The 19,018-nt window shown below is 41.0% G+C and overlaps 1 pseudogene; it reads right to left on the bottom strand.

Annotated features, from left to right (window-relative positions):
* Positions 1 to 210: 210 nt before the first annotated feature.
* On the bottom strand, positions 211 to 1,021 carry LOC130134500 (cysteine-rich receptor-like protein kinase 29; annotated as a pseudogene).
* Positions 1,022 to 19,018: the final 17,997 nt, after the last annotated feature.

Below are 19,018 nucleotides of genomic sequence, written 5' to 3'. Positions count from 1 at the left end.
TAGAACATTTTAACTAAGCAGATTTGAACGATTTACAGTGTAAATCTCAAGTGAAATCCGCATAATTCATAACTTAGATGGTTTTAATCCACTTGAATTATAGAAAAAAATAACACAAACGCCATGTTCGTAACTTGTAAACAAAAGCCTACGTACCTGGCGATGGAGGCATTGCATCTGGCTCCGGCGATGGCTGTGTAGGCAGCGGCGGAAGCCGCAGGCTCACTAGATCGAGGAACCGATAGGTCTCATACCGGAACTAGCAACTCGGTGCCATGATCCTCACTCCCCTCCTCCCGACACAGCAATTCGTGAGTATTGATTTGACTCTCACTAGGCAGTCGCTGCATTGCTGCTCGGTTAAGTCTGGCGTGCACTGTGTCATTGCGTAGATTGTGTCGAAACCCGCCCATGTGTTCCCTGTTGCGTACTTCCTCATCGAGCCGCCGCCCATTGCCTTGCCTTGTAGACTATTCAGTAGTGTCTGCAGCGCCGTGTTGAACGTGTCTAAGCTCGTGACGTTGTTCCCATTTTTGATGCAATAGTAGGGGTCAGTTGTGACCATGCCGAAGATCGAGGTGTTAGAGTACCGAACGGTGCAATTCTCGTTGCAGAGGACTCCTCCCTTCTGGAGGGGGCAGAGGCGACAGCCATTGTGGCAGGTGCGGTAGCTCTCGGCGGTGAGGTCGCTGCAGCAGGAGCTGATGACGTAGAGTGTATGGGAGGTGTCGGAGACGGCAGTGGAGGCATTGAAGAAGCCGTAGGTGAGGGACAAGGAGTTGGTGGTGGAGATGGAGGAGAGGAGGATGGTGAGGGTGGTTTGGTAGGTGCTGTTGGCGTTGAAGTTGCCGGTGGTGGCACAGCTCTCGTGTGGGAAGTGATCTTGGGCGTTAATGGTGGAAGCAAACGTGAGAAGAAGCAAGAGAGGGAGATTTGGAGGATCCATTTTTCTTAGTTTCTTTGGGTGTTTCGGGTCTTTTTTTGATTAAGGTCGACAAGGCTAACAATGTATGAGCACATAGCCTTGTGTAGCTCCTACACAAGTTGCTTCGTCGAAGTCTGTTTCGTCCACATTTTTTTATTTGGAGTGGGGGGTTGTGGCGACTTGAATTTTGATACTAATGAAACCATTGAAATTTCCTTTTTCAGATGAATATAACTTTTTGAATCATTCTTTTTCTCAACCAGCCATTTTTATATTTTTCGCAGTCAAGCATCTTCTATTATCTTTCATAATCTTTCGGCTAGCATTGAACGTGGGCACGATGGATATAACTTTTTGAATGATTCTTCTTCTCAACCAGCCATTTCTATATTTTTTGCAGTCAAGCATCTCCTGTTATCTTTCATAATCTTTTGGCTAGCACCGAACGTGTTCAATATAGTCCTTGAATTTAAACTAATGTGCAATGTGGTCCTTAAACTTTTAATTTGTTCAATGTAGTCCTCAAATTATATGAAAATATTCAATGTAGTCCTTCCATTAATTCAAGATCAGGAATTACATTGAACATTTTCATATATACATTGAACATGTAGGGAAAATTACCAAAAAAGTCTTCAACCTATTGCATTTGTGTCAATTCAGTCCTAAACCTTTTAATTTGGCCAATTCAGTCCTAAACCTTTTGCAAACCAGCTAATTCAGTTCTTTTGGCCGGCCGGCGCTGACGTGGCCGCCGGCCGGCTGACGTGGCGCTGGCCGGCGTCCACGTGGCAATATTTTAATATTTTTTTATTATTTTCGAATTTTTTACTTTTTCTTTTTTTTTTCTTTTCCTTCCCCCCTGGCCTGTCCGGCCAGGGGGGAGGCTCGCAGGCGAGGGCCCAGCTCCGGCGAGGCGAGCTGGCCCTCGCCGCCGCTGGGCGAGCCTCGACTAGCTCTGGCGAGGCGGAGCTCGCCCTGCCATGGCGAGCTCCGCCTCGCCAGATCTGGGCGAGGGCGGAGCTCGCCCAGCCAAGGCGAGGGTGAGGTCGCCCAGCGGCGGCGAGGGCCCAACTCGCCTCGCCGGAGCTGGGCCCTCGCCGGCGAGCCTCCCCCCTGGCCGGACAGGCCAGGGGGAGAAGGAAAAGAAAAAAAAAGAAAAAAGAAAAAATTTCGAAAATAATAATAAAAAATATTAAAATGTTGCCACGTGGACGCCGGTCGGCGCCACGTCAGTCGGCCGGCGGCCACGTCAGCGCCGGCCGGCCAAAAGGACTGAATTGGCTAGTTTGCAAAAGGTTTAGGACTGAATTGGCCAAATTGAAAGGTTTAGGAGAATTGGCACAAATGCAAAAGGTTGAGGACTTTTTTGATAATTTTCCCTGAACATGTACTAAAAGTTCAGGGACCACATTGAATAAATGAAAAGTTCATGGATCATATTGAACAAATTAAAAGTTCAGGGACATCATAGCACATTGAGCCAATGTTTAGAGATCATTTGTGTTATTATCTCTAGAAAAAAAATTGGGAAACATGAAACTCTGCTTTGTGATTCCTGTAAAATGTCGACGCTGTCTTGGCCAACTCTCTAGATGTAGTTTGATTAGTTAGTTGTCAAATATGTCTCAATCTTCTTGGGAGATGAAGACAGAGCTTTAATTTGTTGTCCTTAACTTTTAATTTATTCAATGTGATCCATGAACTATTAGTAAATGTTCATTCTAGTCCTTGCACTATATAAAAATGTTTTATGTTGTCCTTCTGTCGATTCAAGTTAACGGAATCTGCCGATGTGGCTTCCAATCCGTTAAATTTAGAACCACTTCCTCACCATCGGTAATATCTACTCCACTCGAACATCCTCACATGGCCTCAAATATGGAACAATGGAACAAACAGAGTTTCGATTCAACTTGAACCTCGAAGATAGCGGACAAAAAACAAACAGATGGAATGTTCTCGTACCATTTGAGTAATTTCGCCTTTATGGCCAATACCGTCATATGAGACATGGGCTATACTTCATTATTTCCAGCTTGGTTTGTTCTTTTTGTAGGACATAATTAACACGAGCTTATCATTTTTCTTACTAAAACATTTCTCGTCATCTAGTAAAGTATTTTTGCAGGAAGTTTTAGTACCTCTAGCATTATTCTTTCTCAAAGAAACGCTATTGGGTCTGGAGAACCTTCCCACTCATCAACTAACAACAATTGAAAATCGTTTCTACAGATGTTATCATTTAGCCTTTTCTTTTTAATATTTCCCCCTCTAGCTCGATAATCGTCGTTATGTTGAAAAAATTTGCTTTTGAACGAATCAAAACGATGTTTGACCAAAAAAAAAAAAATCAAAACGGTGCTCTAGAAGCGAAGCATGGGTTTTGGTTAACATCAACATTCACTATCAACATCAAATGTATGTTTAGGGCTTATACTATCCCAACCGCTTAAAATAAGTTTTATATATATATATATATATATAAAACTTATTTTAAGCGGTTGGGATAAGTTATATATATATATATATATATATTTGCATGAATATCGTCAAGCCCTATTACATATCGTGGGAAAATTACCAAAAAAGTCCTAAACTTTTGCAATTGTGCCAATTCAGTCATAAACCTTTTTTTTTGCCAATTCAGTCCTAAACCTTTTGCAATTGTGCCAATTCAGTCCATCCGGCCACTTTTGGCCGGCCGGCGTTGACGTGGACGCCGGCCGGCTGACGTGGCAATTTTTAATAATTTTTTTTTTATTTTTCGAACGTTTTTTTATTTTTTTCTCTTTCTTTTTTTTTCGCCTATCTTCTTCCCCGGTCACCGGTCCAGCGACCGGCGAGAGGCTGAGGCCGGCGAGGTCGAGCTCGCCAGGCGACGACGAGCTCGACCTCGCCAGGCCATGGCGAGGCTCGACCTCGCCCGACGACGGCGAGGCCGCCCAGATCCTGGCGATGCCTCGCCGTCGCTGGGCGAGGTCGACCTCGCCCAGCGACGGCGAGGCTGGCCCGGTGACGGCGAGGTCTTGCCAGATCTGGGCGGCCTAGCCGTCGCCGGGCGGGGTCAACCTCGCCATTGCCAGGCGAGGTCGAGCTCGCCAGGCGACGGCGAGGTCTCGCCAGATCTGGGCGGCCTCACCGTCGCCGGGCGAGGCCTTGCCCAGATCTGGCGAGGGCCAGCCTTGCCCATGGCAAGGGCGAGGTCGACCTCGCCGACCTCAGCCTCTCGCCGGTCGCCGGTCGCTGGACCGGCGACCGGGAAGAAGATAGGCGAAAAAAAAAAAAGAAAGAGAAAAAAATAAAAAAAATTCGAAAAATTATTAAAAATTGCCTCGTCAGCCGGCCGGCCAAAAGTGGCCAGATGGACTGAATTGGCACAATTTCAAAAGGTTTAGGACTGAATTGATAAAAAAAAACAGGTTTAGGATTGAATTGATACAATTGCAAAAGGTTTAGGACTTTTTTGGTAATTTTCCCACGTATCGTTGATCTTGACTTATGTGAGGACGCGTCCATCTTTGTCTTCGGGCCAGGCCACTATGATTCCATATTGACTTGAAGCAATTGCTACGAAGGTTTCAGAATATATTGTATAATATCTTCTAACCGCTGATTGAGATTGGAGTAGATGTGGCCAATAACGAAAGGAAACAATAGAATCTTCGAAGTTGATCTTTTCCAACACGCACCTTTGTGGCCCCGGTCAAAGTGCCTTTGCTTGACGAGCACGAGCTGGAACAATGTGCTGTGTTTTCTTTTCAAAATTTTATTATAACATCTATTATAACAGGTGATTTCATTTTTAGTAATTGATGGCATTCACGTTTTACTTAATCTAAATCTTTATCGATGTGTTTTTTAATCCTAAACATATGAGATTTTAATAATATATACTTATCGACATGTAAATTCGCTTATATGTAATTTTTGTAATATTTAAATTTCAACGGGATAGTTTAAAAAGTGGTAATTTTTTCTGACTTACACGGATTGACCAAGAACAAAGAAGCCTAGTGGGTGAGTGCTAATTGGAATGGGAGAATATAATATGGTAAATCAAGGACGACCACAGAGTCTCTTGAGCAATAATTTAATATAGTAAGAATTCTGAAATGAAAAGTAAGAACTTACGAATTGAATGATTACTGTTCAATGGATCAATTATATTTTGAACTCCTAAGTAGAACATTGACCCCAAATTTTGATTTTTTAATTGGCTATTAACCAACTAATCGAAAGTTAGTAACCTAGTAGATTTAAAAGTAAATGATTTCTAGGTACAAGTGCATTGAAAGCTCTAGCGCAACAACTCAAATTCCACTTAGCTTCCGTTGCGCATTCCTATTCCAAGACTTCAATCGCCTATTCTCCCCAGCTTGCACGAACCCGCACAAAGTGGATCAGCCACAACACCGCTGAGTAAACACACAAGATATTATCAGGCTCATAGTTTTTCCTATTCCGATTACATGGCTTGTGAGTCTTGCCTGTAATCTGACATAACCACCGGTGAGAAGCTCTTTCGGATTAGTCTTAACAATCTGTTCGCTTCTCCGGCAGTGCATGCTCCTCTTCATGGCCGCTTTTACAAGAGCGCCGTCAGACAAGACTCAACAAAGTTTATGGCCTTTTCCGATGTAAAGGCGATCTCTCCATGAATGATTGCGCCAACTGCAGCAGCAATGCCACTGCAGAGGCACGGCATGAGTGCCCAAATAGTAAAAAGTTCACCATCTAGACTTCAAAATACTCACTAAATCAAATTATCTCAATTCCAATTAATTCCAAATCAGTTTCTGGTCAATCTTTTAGGATTAATGTAAAATCTTACAATGTCAAAATGGTGTGGATCTTAATCACTGGGACTTGCCCCAGTGGCCACCCTTCCCACATGAGAAGGGGGAGGTGGAGAGTTCGAATCCCCACTTTCTCGAGGGGATTTGGGGTGGGGACATTTAGTTTCAGATATGGGTTTTGACTTTCATACTCTGTAAGGAGGAAGGGTAAAAGTCTAAGAGTGAGTTGAGAGTTAGAGTAAAGCAAGACAAAAAAAAAATGGTGCTGAAGAACTGTCCTTTTTAAGTTTAGTAAGTATTTGAATTGATTTGGGCAATTACTAAAAATATACCTTATTTTTTATCCAATGTCCACTTACATACATCTACTTTTAAAAGTACCAAACACACATACATGAATTTCACTTTTGGAAATTACTTTGCACCTTCACATAAATTATTCTTATGTTCCTATTTACGAAAATACCATTTTTTTCCTAATAATACCGATCCCCGAATTCTAAATTCTCACATTAACACTCAAAATCAATTAAAAACCTAATCACAAAGCCTAAGCGTGACATTAAAATCATTATGCGAGGAGGGGCAATTTGGTTTTTTTAATATGAGGTTGTATTTAGAGGTATGTGAATGATATTTGCAAGGATAAAAGTATGTAAGTGGTATTAGGTTAAAAGTGAGGGTATGTTGAAACAAATTTGCATTTTTAAACATTTATATGTTTTTGTACTCATTTAGACTTATTTTTCTTTTACTTCCAACACACAAACATGTATGATGTTTTGCTATAGCTAGTACAGATAAAAAAAGGGAAATTAAAAACATAATTGCTTAATCATATAATTAAAATATTTGTACTTGGACACATCACAATTTAACACTCTCACAACATAGCCACAATATAGCAACAACTGTACCAAATAAACTCTAAGCCTATAGAAAAGATTGAGATTACATCATGCTTTTGAAATTGACATCCTACCCTGATATTTTTCTATGGCTATGACATCATATACCTATCAATTTTTTATCAGTAAAAGATTATACTGTAGCTCCATTTTACTTTATTTAACTAGTGAGTTGATGTAGCTGTCTTGTTCAGAGTGGTGATGATCATATAGAGTCATTCTCTAGTCTCACAAACAGTCAATGTTTTAGCAATTGCTAGGCCTAGGATAACCATAATTTCATAAAATAATTGGGAATTTGTATCTCAAAAAAGTCGTGATCTTAGGTTTGATTCTTACTCAATATAACTATTTTGAGCTATATCTTAAAACTTAAACCTCACGAATCTCCTAGCATCAACATACATATAGGTAACATGTCTTTGACTAAATTAGAAAATAGACTTAGTTTGATGCATAAAAATTGGCTCCACATATGAGCACTACACAAAAAATAGTAATGGCTAGGAGTATTTGTAGTATGATTTAACTGACTTATGATCTATTTTCTACTCAAACTATAACAATTTTGATTGGAAACTAATGTGCTATGAATTTGTTTTGTTATTGGTTTGATCGAATAAATATTAGCTTTAAGCCTACCCAACAATTATGCAGGAAACTTTATATCTATGCAATCTCAAAGTTCATATTTCCAATGTCAAACAAGCAAAAACAAGCACCTCCATACTTCGGGAATATTGCCAAAACAGTCCTAAACCTATTGTAATTGTGACAATTCAGTCATAAACTTTTTTTTTCCCAATTGAGTCATCAACCTTTTGTATTTATGCCAATTCAGTCCATTTGGCCAATTTTGGTCTAGCAGCGCTGATGTTGATAATTTTCAATGATATTTTAATATTTATTTATTTATTCATTCATTTTCCCCCTTTTTTTTCTTTTCTTTCTTTTTCTTTTTTTTTTTCCTCCCTTCATCTTCAACCTCTAGCTGATGACTAGCCAAAGGCAAGGGCCAGTGAGGTTGGCCCCGCTGGCTACTGGGGCCGTTGGCGAGGGTGAGTTCGAGCCTCGCCCAACCACGCTAGTAGCCAGAAGGGTTAACCTCGCGCTTGCCTCTGGCCAGTCACCGAGTTCGGCAACCGGCTAGAGGTTGAAAATGAAGGGAGGAAAAAAAAGAAAGAGAAAGAAAAGAGAAAAAGAGGAAAACAAATAAAAAATGAACAAATAATTCAAAAAATCCTAAAATATTATCAAAATTTGTCCACGTCAGTGCCAACTGCTGGCGTCCATGTCAGCGTTGGCCGATCAAAATTGGCCTGATGGACTGAATTGGCACAAATGCAAAAGGTTTATAACTCAATTGACACAGAAAAATATTTAGATCTGAATTGACACAATTGCAATAGGTTTATAACTGTTTTGGTAATTCTCCCTTCATAAATCCATAACAAGTATTTAAAATCCAACATAAGCAAAGGATATTGTACTTTTTTATTCATCATGACAATGAATGCTCCTATGACTACATAACTGAAGAAAAAGTAGGATGTGGTACATTTGATAAATCAAGACGACAACTCATGCATAGGATAAGGAAAGAAGTAGTCCCATTACACATGGATAGTCAACAAATTCGGTTTATTAAATTTACGGGTATAATAACAAGAGTAAATAGTTGACTAGACCCGAATTAATTAACTAGGGATTTTATAGGTTTTTGAGGATCTACATCGAATCTTCGAATATGTGACGGTTATTGGATCAACAGATTAAACCTTAGTTCTAGACTGTGGGTTAATAACTTTTTCGTGTGTAGAGGCGATTCATACATAAGTTACGAGAAGACACATACAATTACAATTGGATACGATTGGAGAATTGTTTGTCATGTTGGCTGGTGTGAACAAAGTTATAATATAAAGGTCCCCTACTTCGATCAAACTAAGCAAATGGGGCATGCCTAAGCTTAAGATATAGACATATTCGTCAGCAATGTGCCTTGGCGCGAAATGTCATACTTTTAGCCTAGTTATTGAGATGAGACATAAGCTTTGATTTGTCTGTCTCATCTTGTATGAAGTGGAAGAGAAGAACCTGCTCTTTTTTTATCTCCCTCACTTCTATGGCTCACATTATTGACACCTAATTTTTAGCCGACGCGTCCTAAAGGTAAAATCTTGAGATTAGGGTTTTTGATCGCGACAGAACCCAATCCTCAACTAAAAAGAGTCATTTAGCATTTAAATTAGCATTAGTCATTCATTTTCTAGCTTTTTGCATTTCAATTTTAAAAAGTCAAAGAGTTGACTTTTTAGTCAAACTTTGACCAAAAATCAACCCAAAGTCAAAATTTGGTTTTTTGAATATAAAACCCCCAAAATAGTGTCAATTTCACTTATGCACAATCAATTTTCAAAATTTTTAAAGTTTGACCCATTAATTGACATTTTAGTACATAAGTACTAAAATGTTGACTTTTTATCAACACTTTGTCCAAAAAAATTCTAAAAAATCAACTCATTTTCAGCTTAATTTCACTTTGGCATCATCAATTTTACAAAAATCGGTTTAGAATCAACTTTTCCTCAATTTGCGGAATTTGGTTCAAATCGGCCAAAAATGAAATTAATTCATTTCTAATCATTTTTTAGGATGATTTCCTTCACGACATTTGATATAGAGGTTGTATTACATTCAATTTTGGAAACAATTTTGTAATTCCAAGCCAAGCGGAAAAATCCCAATTTAGGCCATAATCAGTGATTTTGATCAATTCTTCATGATTTGCGCAATTAAGACACGAATGAGGCTAATTTCTTATATGAAATCCAAATTCGAAATCAATTTTGGAAGATTCACATGAATTTGAGCCAATTTGATCAATTTAGTGATCCAATGATTGAGAAATCTAAAAATAATTGGTCCAATTAATGCAATTCAACTTGATCCATTATAGACTAACATCCAATTTGATGAATTGAGGCTCAATTTGGCTAATTGGACTTCAATTAAATTCGTTAGTTTAGCTTGGCTATGCAATTTAACTCAATCAAAGAACAATTGGGCTAAACAAGTTAAATTGGATCAATTTGTGCATAAATTTCAAATTGGTTCAATCCAATTTAATCGAATTCAATATTAATTAGGTCAATCAATCATGATAGGGATTAAATTGCACAAAATTAGAATAAATTGGGCCGAGAATGGAATCGGTTCAACCCGATCAAACTCGGGTAAATCGGTCCAACTGGTTCAAATCGGTTTGACCCGAATTAAACTCGTCCGATCAGACCGGCCATTTTCCAATCGAAAATCCGGCGGCCGCGGTCCATTCCGACCAACCAAGGCCGGGCACATCCCTTTGAGCCCAAAATGACAAAAATGCCCTTAAATGAAAATTACAAAAATGTCCCTAAGTGAAATTACTAAAATGCTCTTCCTTAAGGATTAAGCGAATTACTTAGGGGTAAGCAAATTAATCATGGCCATTCATTTAGAATTGATCATGGCCATCCATAATGCCATGTCACATATCCTTAGCCCTTAAAGAATATTCTTAATCACTAAGGATGCATTTTAGGCTATTAGATCGATTAAAGGGTTAGGATTCAAAGTTGGGGAGGTATATAAGCTTTTTTCTCTTCAAAATTGGATAAGGACTCTCATTTTTCAGATCTGATTTTTCTCTCTTCTCTCTCCCTCTCTCTCTATCTCACGTTCTCTCCCTCTCTATTCTTGGCCGGGGCTTTCCTTGCTCATGCTAGCCACTTACTAGCTGATTTCCGGCGCACCGCCGCCACTCTGGCAACCCCCCGGACGTCCCGAAGCTAGTGACAAGGCCGGCCACAGCTGCTGGTGACCGGAGGTCCTCCGATCAGCTTCATCTCTCTCTTGGTTACATCACCGGCAACTGAGCCGGTGATTGATTCAGCCGGCTTCTCTGGTGATTCCGGCGATCCGACGGTCCCTCTGACAGTCCCGAGCCATCTAGTGATCTTCCTTGGCATCCTCACTTGGCTGTGGTGGCCGGCCTCCCTCTAAATGGCCACCGGATCGCTTCATTTTACTCAATGTTCAATTAAATGTTCATTTGTGCAAAATCGAGTCGGTTCTCACTTTAGCTTGTACACTCGATTCTCATAGGTTTGTCAAGCTTTCCAATGCTTCTCCATGCTGTCCTTGAGCTGAATGTAGAGGCTGGATCGCTCGATTGTGCATCAACGTATCATTACACAAGGTGAGTTCAAATTTATCATTCTCGGATCCTGATGAACTGACTACTAGTGATGATGATTTGACTTTGAAAATGTTGGAATCTGGCGAAGTGATCAACTAGAGAGTCGTAGAATACGTCTTGAGCTTCGATTTGATATGTTGCACGCCTTAAACGGATGTCGTTTGCTAGGTCAAAACTCCTTCGAAAGTCGAGATCAGTAGTTGGAATGAGAAGTTGTATTCTGTTCTTCTGTGATACTGAGTGACCTTGTTCGGTTTGATGATTTTTCTGATTTTCTGAGTTCGTTATTTGAGAAAAGTTCACACTGAAATCGAGATCTTTCCAATGACATAAATTTTATCAAATTCTGAGTTCATTTAGATTTTCAAAGGAATTTTTCTTATTTAGTCAATATCTATGTTCTGATCTGATTTTTCTTTCTTTGAAATCCAAAATATGTTTCTCCGAATTTGATAAACTTTAAGTCATTTTTTGCGAAAAATAAAAACTACTGTCGCGACCTAAATTTCTTAGGCTAATGGATTATTAAGTCTCAGCTTAACTCGAGCTCTCCCAAGCCCTACCAATTCGCAACTTAGAGTTTAAGTTTTTAACATGCAAACGTTTTCATGCTTGGAGTCGCCACTAATCTATTTGTGGTAGATCGATTAGAAACCTAAATAAAACATAGGGAGATATGTTTTATTCCTACGAACCAAAGATTCTAAGCTCGGGGACTTGATTACGCTAGATCTAGTATAACGCCCTTTCGGTACATTTTCTTTTAAAAAAATGTTTATGCAGGCAGTTTGGATCCATTTTATTACCTAATCACTAACATGCAAGGTATTCATGCGGGTGCGCAAACCACCAATTTAACACTCAAGAAAACAGTAAATAGATTGCAAGGTTAGGAGAATGACGTACCTTAAAGCAACGCAAGCATCTGCATTGTTAGTAGAAAATCACATAGAAAATCCTAATATGATTTATAATTAACAAAGCAAGGTACTCAAGATGTTCTTTAGGGTTTGCGCTTTATTAAAATGCAAACTAACCTATATGTAATGACGTGCAAAAAATGACATGCGATTAATGTGACCTAGCATGCGAACTATATGTCATGCGACGACGTGACCTAATTCTAATGACGGACAAATGATTTATTTTTGATATTTTTCCGTTGAAATTCTAAATAAAAAAAATGTCTAAATTAACATGCAATCTATCTTAATCTGTTCTAAAGTGACTCATTTTGTTTGGGATTTTCATCGAAATTCGAAATCTAAATATCCTAAATAATCCACAAAGATTAAAACAATTTCTAATTTAAACTAGGAAATATGCTACTCTAAATCCCAATTTAAATCGAATAATTATCTTACTCTCTTAGATATATTTAGGATTCTTTAAGTATGCAAACTTTTAATTTAAATTCTAACTAACATATTTTTGGATTTTCTTTATTTAAAAAAGAAAGCAATCAAATAAAGATAACAACCGCACTCAAACAATCCACGCAATCCGCAAGATTCTTCTTATCAAATTTGAATTAGGAAAAGAAATCAAATTAACAGTCATATCTATAGGGTTATAGATATCGACGGAAAACTGATTATTCGAATTTGGAAAGCGAATAAAATCTATTATCGTATCCAAGTGATTATGGATAAGATAACGATTTTCCGTATCGCCGCGTATCGTACCTTAGGGATAAGGTCGGATAGTCGTCCAGATACGTTGCCAAATTAGAAAAAATTCCTAACTTAGGGTATCTTAGAATATTTCGGATATCGCAAATATTATCCTAAGGTATCTAATCAATCACGCAAAATTCACGGAATATTCAAAATATTCAAACTAAGAATTTAAATATTTTGAAAATATACCGGATAGAGATTTTTACCTGATTTGCGGATTACTTTCCAAATTTGAATCACCGGCGGATCGGGATCGAACTCGGGCTTGCGGATCGGGACGGTGGTGAGTGGACCGGCGGCGGCAGCGACGACAAAGCTGGTTGTCGTGATTCTCGATCACAGCTTGGGATGCTTGGCAAACCTCAGCTCGATAATGGATCGGCTATGGCACGGCAGGGAGACGATGAAAAGAATTGTTGAGTCGAGCTTGCTGAAATGCTTGCTATAAACTTGCTGGGGTGGTTTGCCGAGCTGAGGAACACACTGATCTGGAGTGGAGGCTACTGCGATGTCGCCTGGATTTGTCCGATGTGCGGCTACGCTTGTGCTGGACCGTCGACTTGGTTGAACAACAAGCAAACACTGGAGAAATTGGATCGAGCGACGCAAGGCAAGGACTGGAGCCCGCCTATTTACTGATTTTGCTGAAAGAATCGCTGGAACACTGAATCGCAATGGCACGGACTGAATTGGAGTTTTGGAGCGTAAGATGCCGCTGATTTGGAGCACAAGAAGCAGCACGACCCAAGTGATGGCGTTGGTGTGAGTGGTAGACAACGCAACACTGAAGAAAACTCCAACTTTTGACTTTTCCGTGCACTTGCTCTCACTTTGTGAATTTCTGTGTGCGCTTGACCATGTCTAGTGTTGACTAGATTTTATTGCTTTGGCAGTGGGTCTTCGATGGCCATTTCCCTCAAATGATGGAAGTGTTGGCGCGACGATGATGGATGGTTGCCAAGCACAGGAGGAAACACCGCGGGAGGAGAGAACTTCTCTTTTTTTTTCCGCCGTCAATCTCTCTCTCTCCAAAAAAATTCTGATTTGGGAATTATGAGAGCTCCCCCTGATTAAGGAGTATAAACACATATTTATATCGCAACCCTAGGTTAATTGGCTGGGCTTTCAAGACCTAATAGGCTTTGGCTTAGGCTTCATCCTTTAATTTTCATTTAATTCCAAATGGACTGAATTAATTTGGGCTTTTCTTTAATTAAGCTTAATGAGTTAATTTAAGCTCAAATTAAGATAATCAAGGCCTTTTGGACTCATGATCTTCGGCCCCTATCCCCTAGGTGAGCCGAGTTCCGTTTAGTGTCCGAGCTCGATTTATGCGATGGATTTTCAGCTTATTCACCGCCGCCGGTCCAATGTGGAATGCAATTAAACTATATGATCTTAAACTATATGCTATGTGATTTTGATATTTTTGTTTAGGGGTTAAAATTTAATCCCTAATTTTCTATGCAATTAATCACTAAATGGTGTACCAAAATTTAGGTGTCAACAACTACAAAGTTGTTCATTAGGGCCTTATTATGTAGACCGGAAATTTTGAGATCCTAATAGCAATTTTTATGGGGTCAATTTGATAAAAGTCTCAGATAAGGTCCTCTCGGGCTTAAACTTGATTTGCAAATGAGTCCTTGGTGAAAATCAAATTTTATAAAAATTTGGAGGGCTTTTCAGAAAAAACTCAAAACATGACAACTGTCACACATGGAGAATCTTAACTTCCTAAACATTTTGGCGGGATTTTGATAACAACCACTATTTTCCGCAATTTTTTTTAATTCAAATTCAAACCGGGTCCAGGCTGTCACCAAGGGTAGAATTGTATTTTTTGTGAAAATTGGTGAGGAAATAGAAAAAGTGGTCTTCTTGACTTTTTATCCTCATGACATAAGCTTTCTAATGATACATGAATCACTTCATTTTGACATCATTAGGTTGATTGATCATACTCAAATAGAATGGGTCCGAATTTAGTAACTAATGATTGATTAAGTGGTCCTCTTATGAGGCCCATTTCTCATTGCTTGATTGGTTAAGAAACAAGGCCCATGGGCCTGAATGCATGCTTTACTCATTGCTATGCATGTGTTTGTTAGATGTATGTTAGGCCCGGTGCATGTTCGGCGGGTAGCCCATTATGATCACTTAAAACCCACTTTAGGGGTTAATCGATATGAGTTGATATTTTGTGAATGCAAACGGCAGCCTATGACATCCTGAAAAATAGTCCATTTGGGATTTATAAAATACTGAGCTTTATGAATGTACTCGTAGTTAGTTCTCACCCGGAACTGATCATTCCTGAGATGCTAACCATTAGGGAAAGGCTAATTGGGGAGTTAAATTCGTACGACTAAAGAAAATTCGATCGTGGATTGACTTTCGACCATTAAATCGTCGAGATGATATTTTGAGCCATTGTTGGCCGATCTAAGGATAGTCAGGGGTTAGTTCGCCACTGTCACAGTAGTGGATCGCGGGTGATACCGCTGGACCATGAAATGAATTGACGAACGATCCTGAACCTATACCAAACGATCGTACCCCACGGATCTAGTAATTGATCCTCGTAATTTTATTGACAACCGAAGTCGTGACGGTCTGAATAAATTGCACGTGACTCGATTTAGTATTAGTCACGGGTCGAATAAGCGAATTTCCCCAACAAGCCACCCGTTAGTTTGAGAAACGCTCGAGTTACGTTTAATAGAATTGAATTATTTAATTCAGCCCAAATCAGACACCGGAAAATTTGGAAGTCACAACGGAGCGTTAGGACGACGTTGCGGTTGTAATGTGCAATTTTTTATGTGCCCGAATCCTTCGGAAAAATTCATTTTCGATGAGGAACGGAGAATCGGACCATTTTAACCTTGAGAATTATCAAAGGGTATGTTTTAAAGGGCAAGGGCATTTTGGTAAATTGCCAAAAATGTGGTCAAAATTGGGTATTTAGCCCTTGACCCCCCTTTTTCTCTCTCTCCTCTCTCTTTCCCCTCTCTCCCCCGTGAATTTCCCCCCTCTCCACCGTGAATCCCTCCTCCGGCCATCTCTTCATCCCGCCGTTTCGCGCCGCCGCCGCCGCCGCCGCCGCACCGCCGGACCGCTACCGTGCCGCGCCGTCCTCGTTGCCGCACCCCCATCCCGCCATCCGTCTCTCTCTCTCTTTCGGTCCTCCCTTTGGCCGTGAGCCTCACCGGCCACCGCCCAAGCCGCGCCGTCGCCACCCAAGCCGATCGCCGCTGCCGGGAGCCGTTCTTCGTCGCCGCCGTTCCCGATTGAGCACCGCCGCTTTCCGTTCTAGCCGCGATAGTCTAGAACGCGAGTAAGTCGCGCTCTAAACCCAACTTAGGATTTCGGGTATCGACGAACGATTTTTGGGCGAAATCTGGTAAAAGTTAGGTGCGGAATTGCATGAATTGGGAGTGAAAATTTTGTGGCAGGCCTTAGGATTTAATTCGGGCAATATTTATTGGAAATTCGAGAATAACAGTGGCTGTGGTCTACTGTTCTTGGGGCCGTGATGGGCCGATCGGGACGCAAGTTGGATTTTTAGAACCGAGAATTTATGGTGAAAAAGTCCCGTGAAGGACCGGAATCGATTTGGCGTCGTTTGGTGGGAGAAAAATAGCGATTTCTGTGTTTTATGTGTGTTTGAATTATAAGTGAGTTTGGGTGGTGAAATTGAGTGTGCAATTGTGCAATTGGCTGATTGAATTATGTTAATAATGTGCAGGTTGGGCCAGACTATTTTAATTATTATTACTGGCCATGTCGAATGCTGAGTGTGCATGGATTTCGTGTAATTAATGCGTGCACGGGCCGCGTGTGAAGGGCCAATTGTGTATGGCGAATGCTTGTTGAGCATATGCATAAGTAAGAAAGTGAAAATGAGATGGCATGTGTGATCGTGGAATTTGTGCCGTCCTGAGGCGTGTACGTTTACGCGGGATGATGCCCGGTTTTACCGGAAGACTGCCAGCCTGAGGCGTGTACTTCAACGCGGGTTGCGTAGTGGGTGGTAGACGTTGAGCCTGAGGCGTGTACGTTTACGCGGGCAAGAAACATGGCCTGAGGCGTGTACGTTTACGCGGGCCTGGAAGTGTTGTGGAAAGAGGTCGCAGTGCACCTGAGGCGTGTACGTGTATGCGGGTCACTGGCGAGGAATGTGGATGAGATATGATGAGAATGGAACGAGTGTATGACATGAGAATTGTGCGTGCTTGCGATTGTGTTGATGTACCTGCTGTGTGACAATGGTATGTGTGTGATTGCGTGTTTGGGTGATTGTCTGGAGGTACGTGATAGCCTAGGTAGGGTTTAGGGGTGAACTTGCTGAGAAGTGTTCTCATGGTTGTTTCAACCAACAAATTTCAGAACCCCGACTGGATCCATGAATCCTCTGCCACCGCCACCAGAGCGTTTTGGGGTACCAGTGCACACCGAGGTTGATGCTATAGAATTTCCAATGGGAGATGGGATGACCTGGATTAAGCACACTTCTACTGTGTTTATAGATGTAGGTTTGCCTCTTTGGGAAGAGCATAAGTACACTGCCTGGTTCTTCCGAGATGCGGACGGGGCTGAGTTCGGGCCTGTTAGAGGATTCGATGTTCCGTTCGATTTAGTTGGGGATTGGGACCCGACTGCTATACCCCTGATTGATGGAGAGTTGACCAGTACGGAGGTTAGCGTAGCGCAGTCTGGGATACATCCAGCACCCGCCGCTCAGGGATCTTCGGAGGCTGAGTATGAGCCCGAGCCCAAAGCCTCGCAAGCTGAGGATGACCCGATGGATATAGATTTAGAACCGATTCCAGAGGAGGAGGAACTAGAGGAAGAGGAACCAGAGGAGGAGGAACCAGAAGAGGTGGAGCCCGAGGTAGAGCCTGATGACGAGTCTGAGGAGTCGGATGAGCCGGCAGGGGACCCGGAGTATATACTCCCATTTGAGGAATACATGGATCCCAATTTCGTGCCAGAATATAATTTCTTTGACTTCCTAGCCGAGGAGTACCAGAACGCAGCTCCAGCTGAGTCGGGCGACATCAATCACCCGATTGTGATCGAAGCAGAATCGGAGTCCTCAGAGGAGCAAACTATTCAAGGGAGTTCGGATTCAGATGGTGATGAATCAGACTCGAAGTGGACGCCAAGTAAGGGCCGTAGGGATTAGTACATGGGTCTAATAAGAGTTTTTGAGGTGTACCATTTTTGGAAGTTAGGACGCCATATCATCTAGTCCTTTTGTTATCGGAGGTGGACAGTACGGTGTGCACTTGTATATTAAGATTGTAATTGTGAATATTCTATAAGTTGGTAATGAAAAGAAATATGTGCATTCTCCCTGAATGTTTTCCCCAGTTTTATATTGTCCGGGATTATTTGTTGTATCCGCTGTGGCTTTAAATCTCTGATGGCATTTTGAGGTCGGCGACATTCCTAGGACGTCGCATAGATCGACCAGGTAAGGATGTCGCGTGCCCGATGGGGTTCGGGGCGTGACACAGCCCATTATCGTTAACCATTAATCAAATAATGTTAGATGATTAAGTGGGTGGGTGAATCGAAATGCGCGTAAAGCAAAGGCCGATCCCGAGGCCTGTGTTTGATTAGTGAATTGTTTGCATTATTACCTTTCTTTGGTTGTTCCTTTGTGCATTGTTTGTCGTGAATGTATCTTATGGATATAAACACCGACACCCAAGAGGCGATCCATGGAGCCAAAATTGTAAAAGACGGAGGTGATAGACCAATGTCCAATCCGGTCTCAATTTATATTCAATTCATTCGTTCCCGATCATATCTCGGGTTTTCAATTTGTGTTGTAATAAAAACCCGACGAGTTGCGGGTTTTACTTTCTCGCACTTAGAATTAGTTCGTCTTTTTAATACCCTGAGTATTTACTTTGCACAATGCTTTTCAATACAATTGTTTGTTTCTTTACTTTCTAGACTAAGATAGGATTAGTGTAGAATCTTAAATGAAAACACAAAAACAAGATACATGATCACCTAGTGGACTAAGACTTTGGCATGAAAATGGTAAAAAATAAATGCATGACAACTTAGATAACAACCAAGATAAGTTTAGCGGTACCAAAAGGGCGTTAATAGAAATATTAATGTAAGCTAGTCCCTGAACTCATGATCTCTGGTTTTCGTAGAAATCGATACGAAACTCCCTCGTTTCGATTGGGTATTCTAGCCGACCCCCGACCTAGGCTAGTGGCGACTCCTAAAAAAGATAAAATCGATTCGCTGTCACGCGAGGTATGGATTTAGGGAAAATCCACGTTCATGATCAATGGACCATTTCATGAACACTTACCTCTAAACCCGCTTCATCGAGTTCGGCCCTCGTGAGGTAGGTCGAGACACACATGCATTCTCATGTATGAATAGCGATGGATCTAGAATTTTAGGGTCGGGGGATCAAGCTTGTGCTTGAT

The sequence above is a fragment of the Syzygium oleosum genome, unplaced genomic scaffold (genome assembly GCF_021117445.2).
Source record: "Syzygium oleosum isolate NSW1041296 unplaced genomic scaffold, Sole_v2.1 Sole_v2.11, whole genome shotgun sequence".
Classification (NCBI taxonomy): domain Eukaryota; kingdom Viridiplantae; phylum Streptophyta; class Magnoliopsida; order Myrtales; family Myrtaceae; genus Syzygium; species Syzygium oleosum.
Note: the sequence above shows the minus strand (reverse complement) of the source record. Positions and strands in the feature narration are given on the sequence as shown.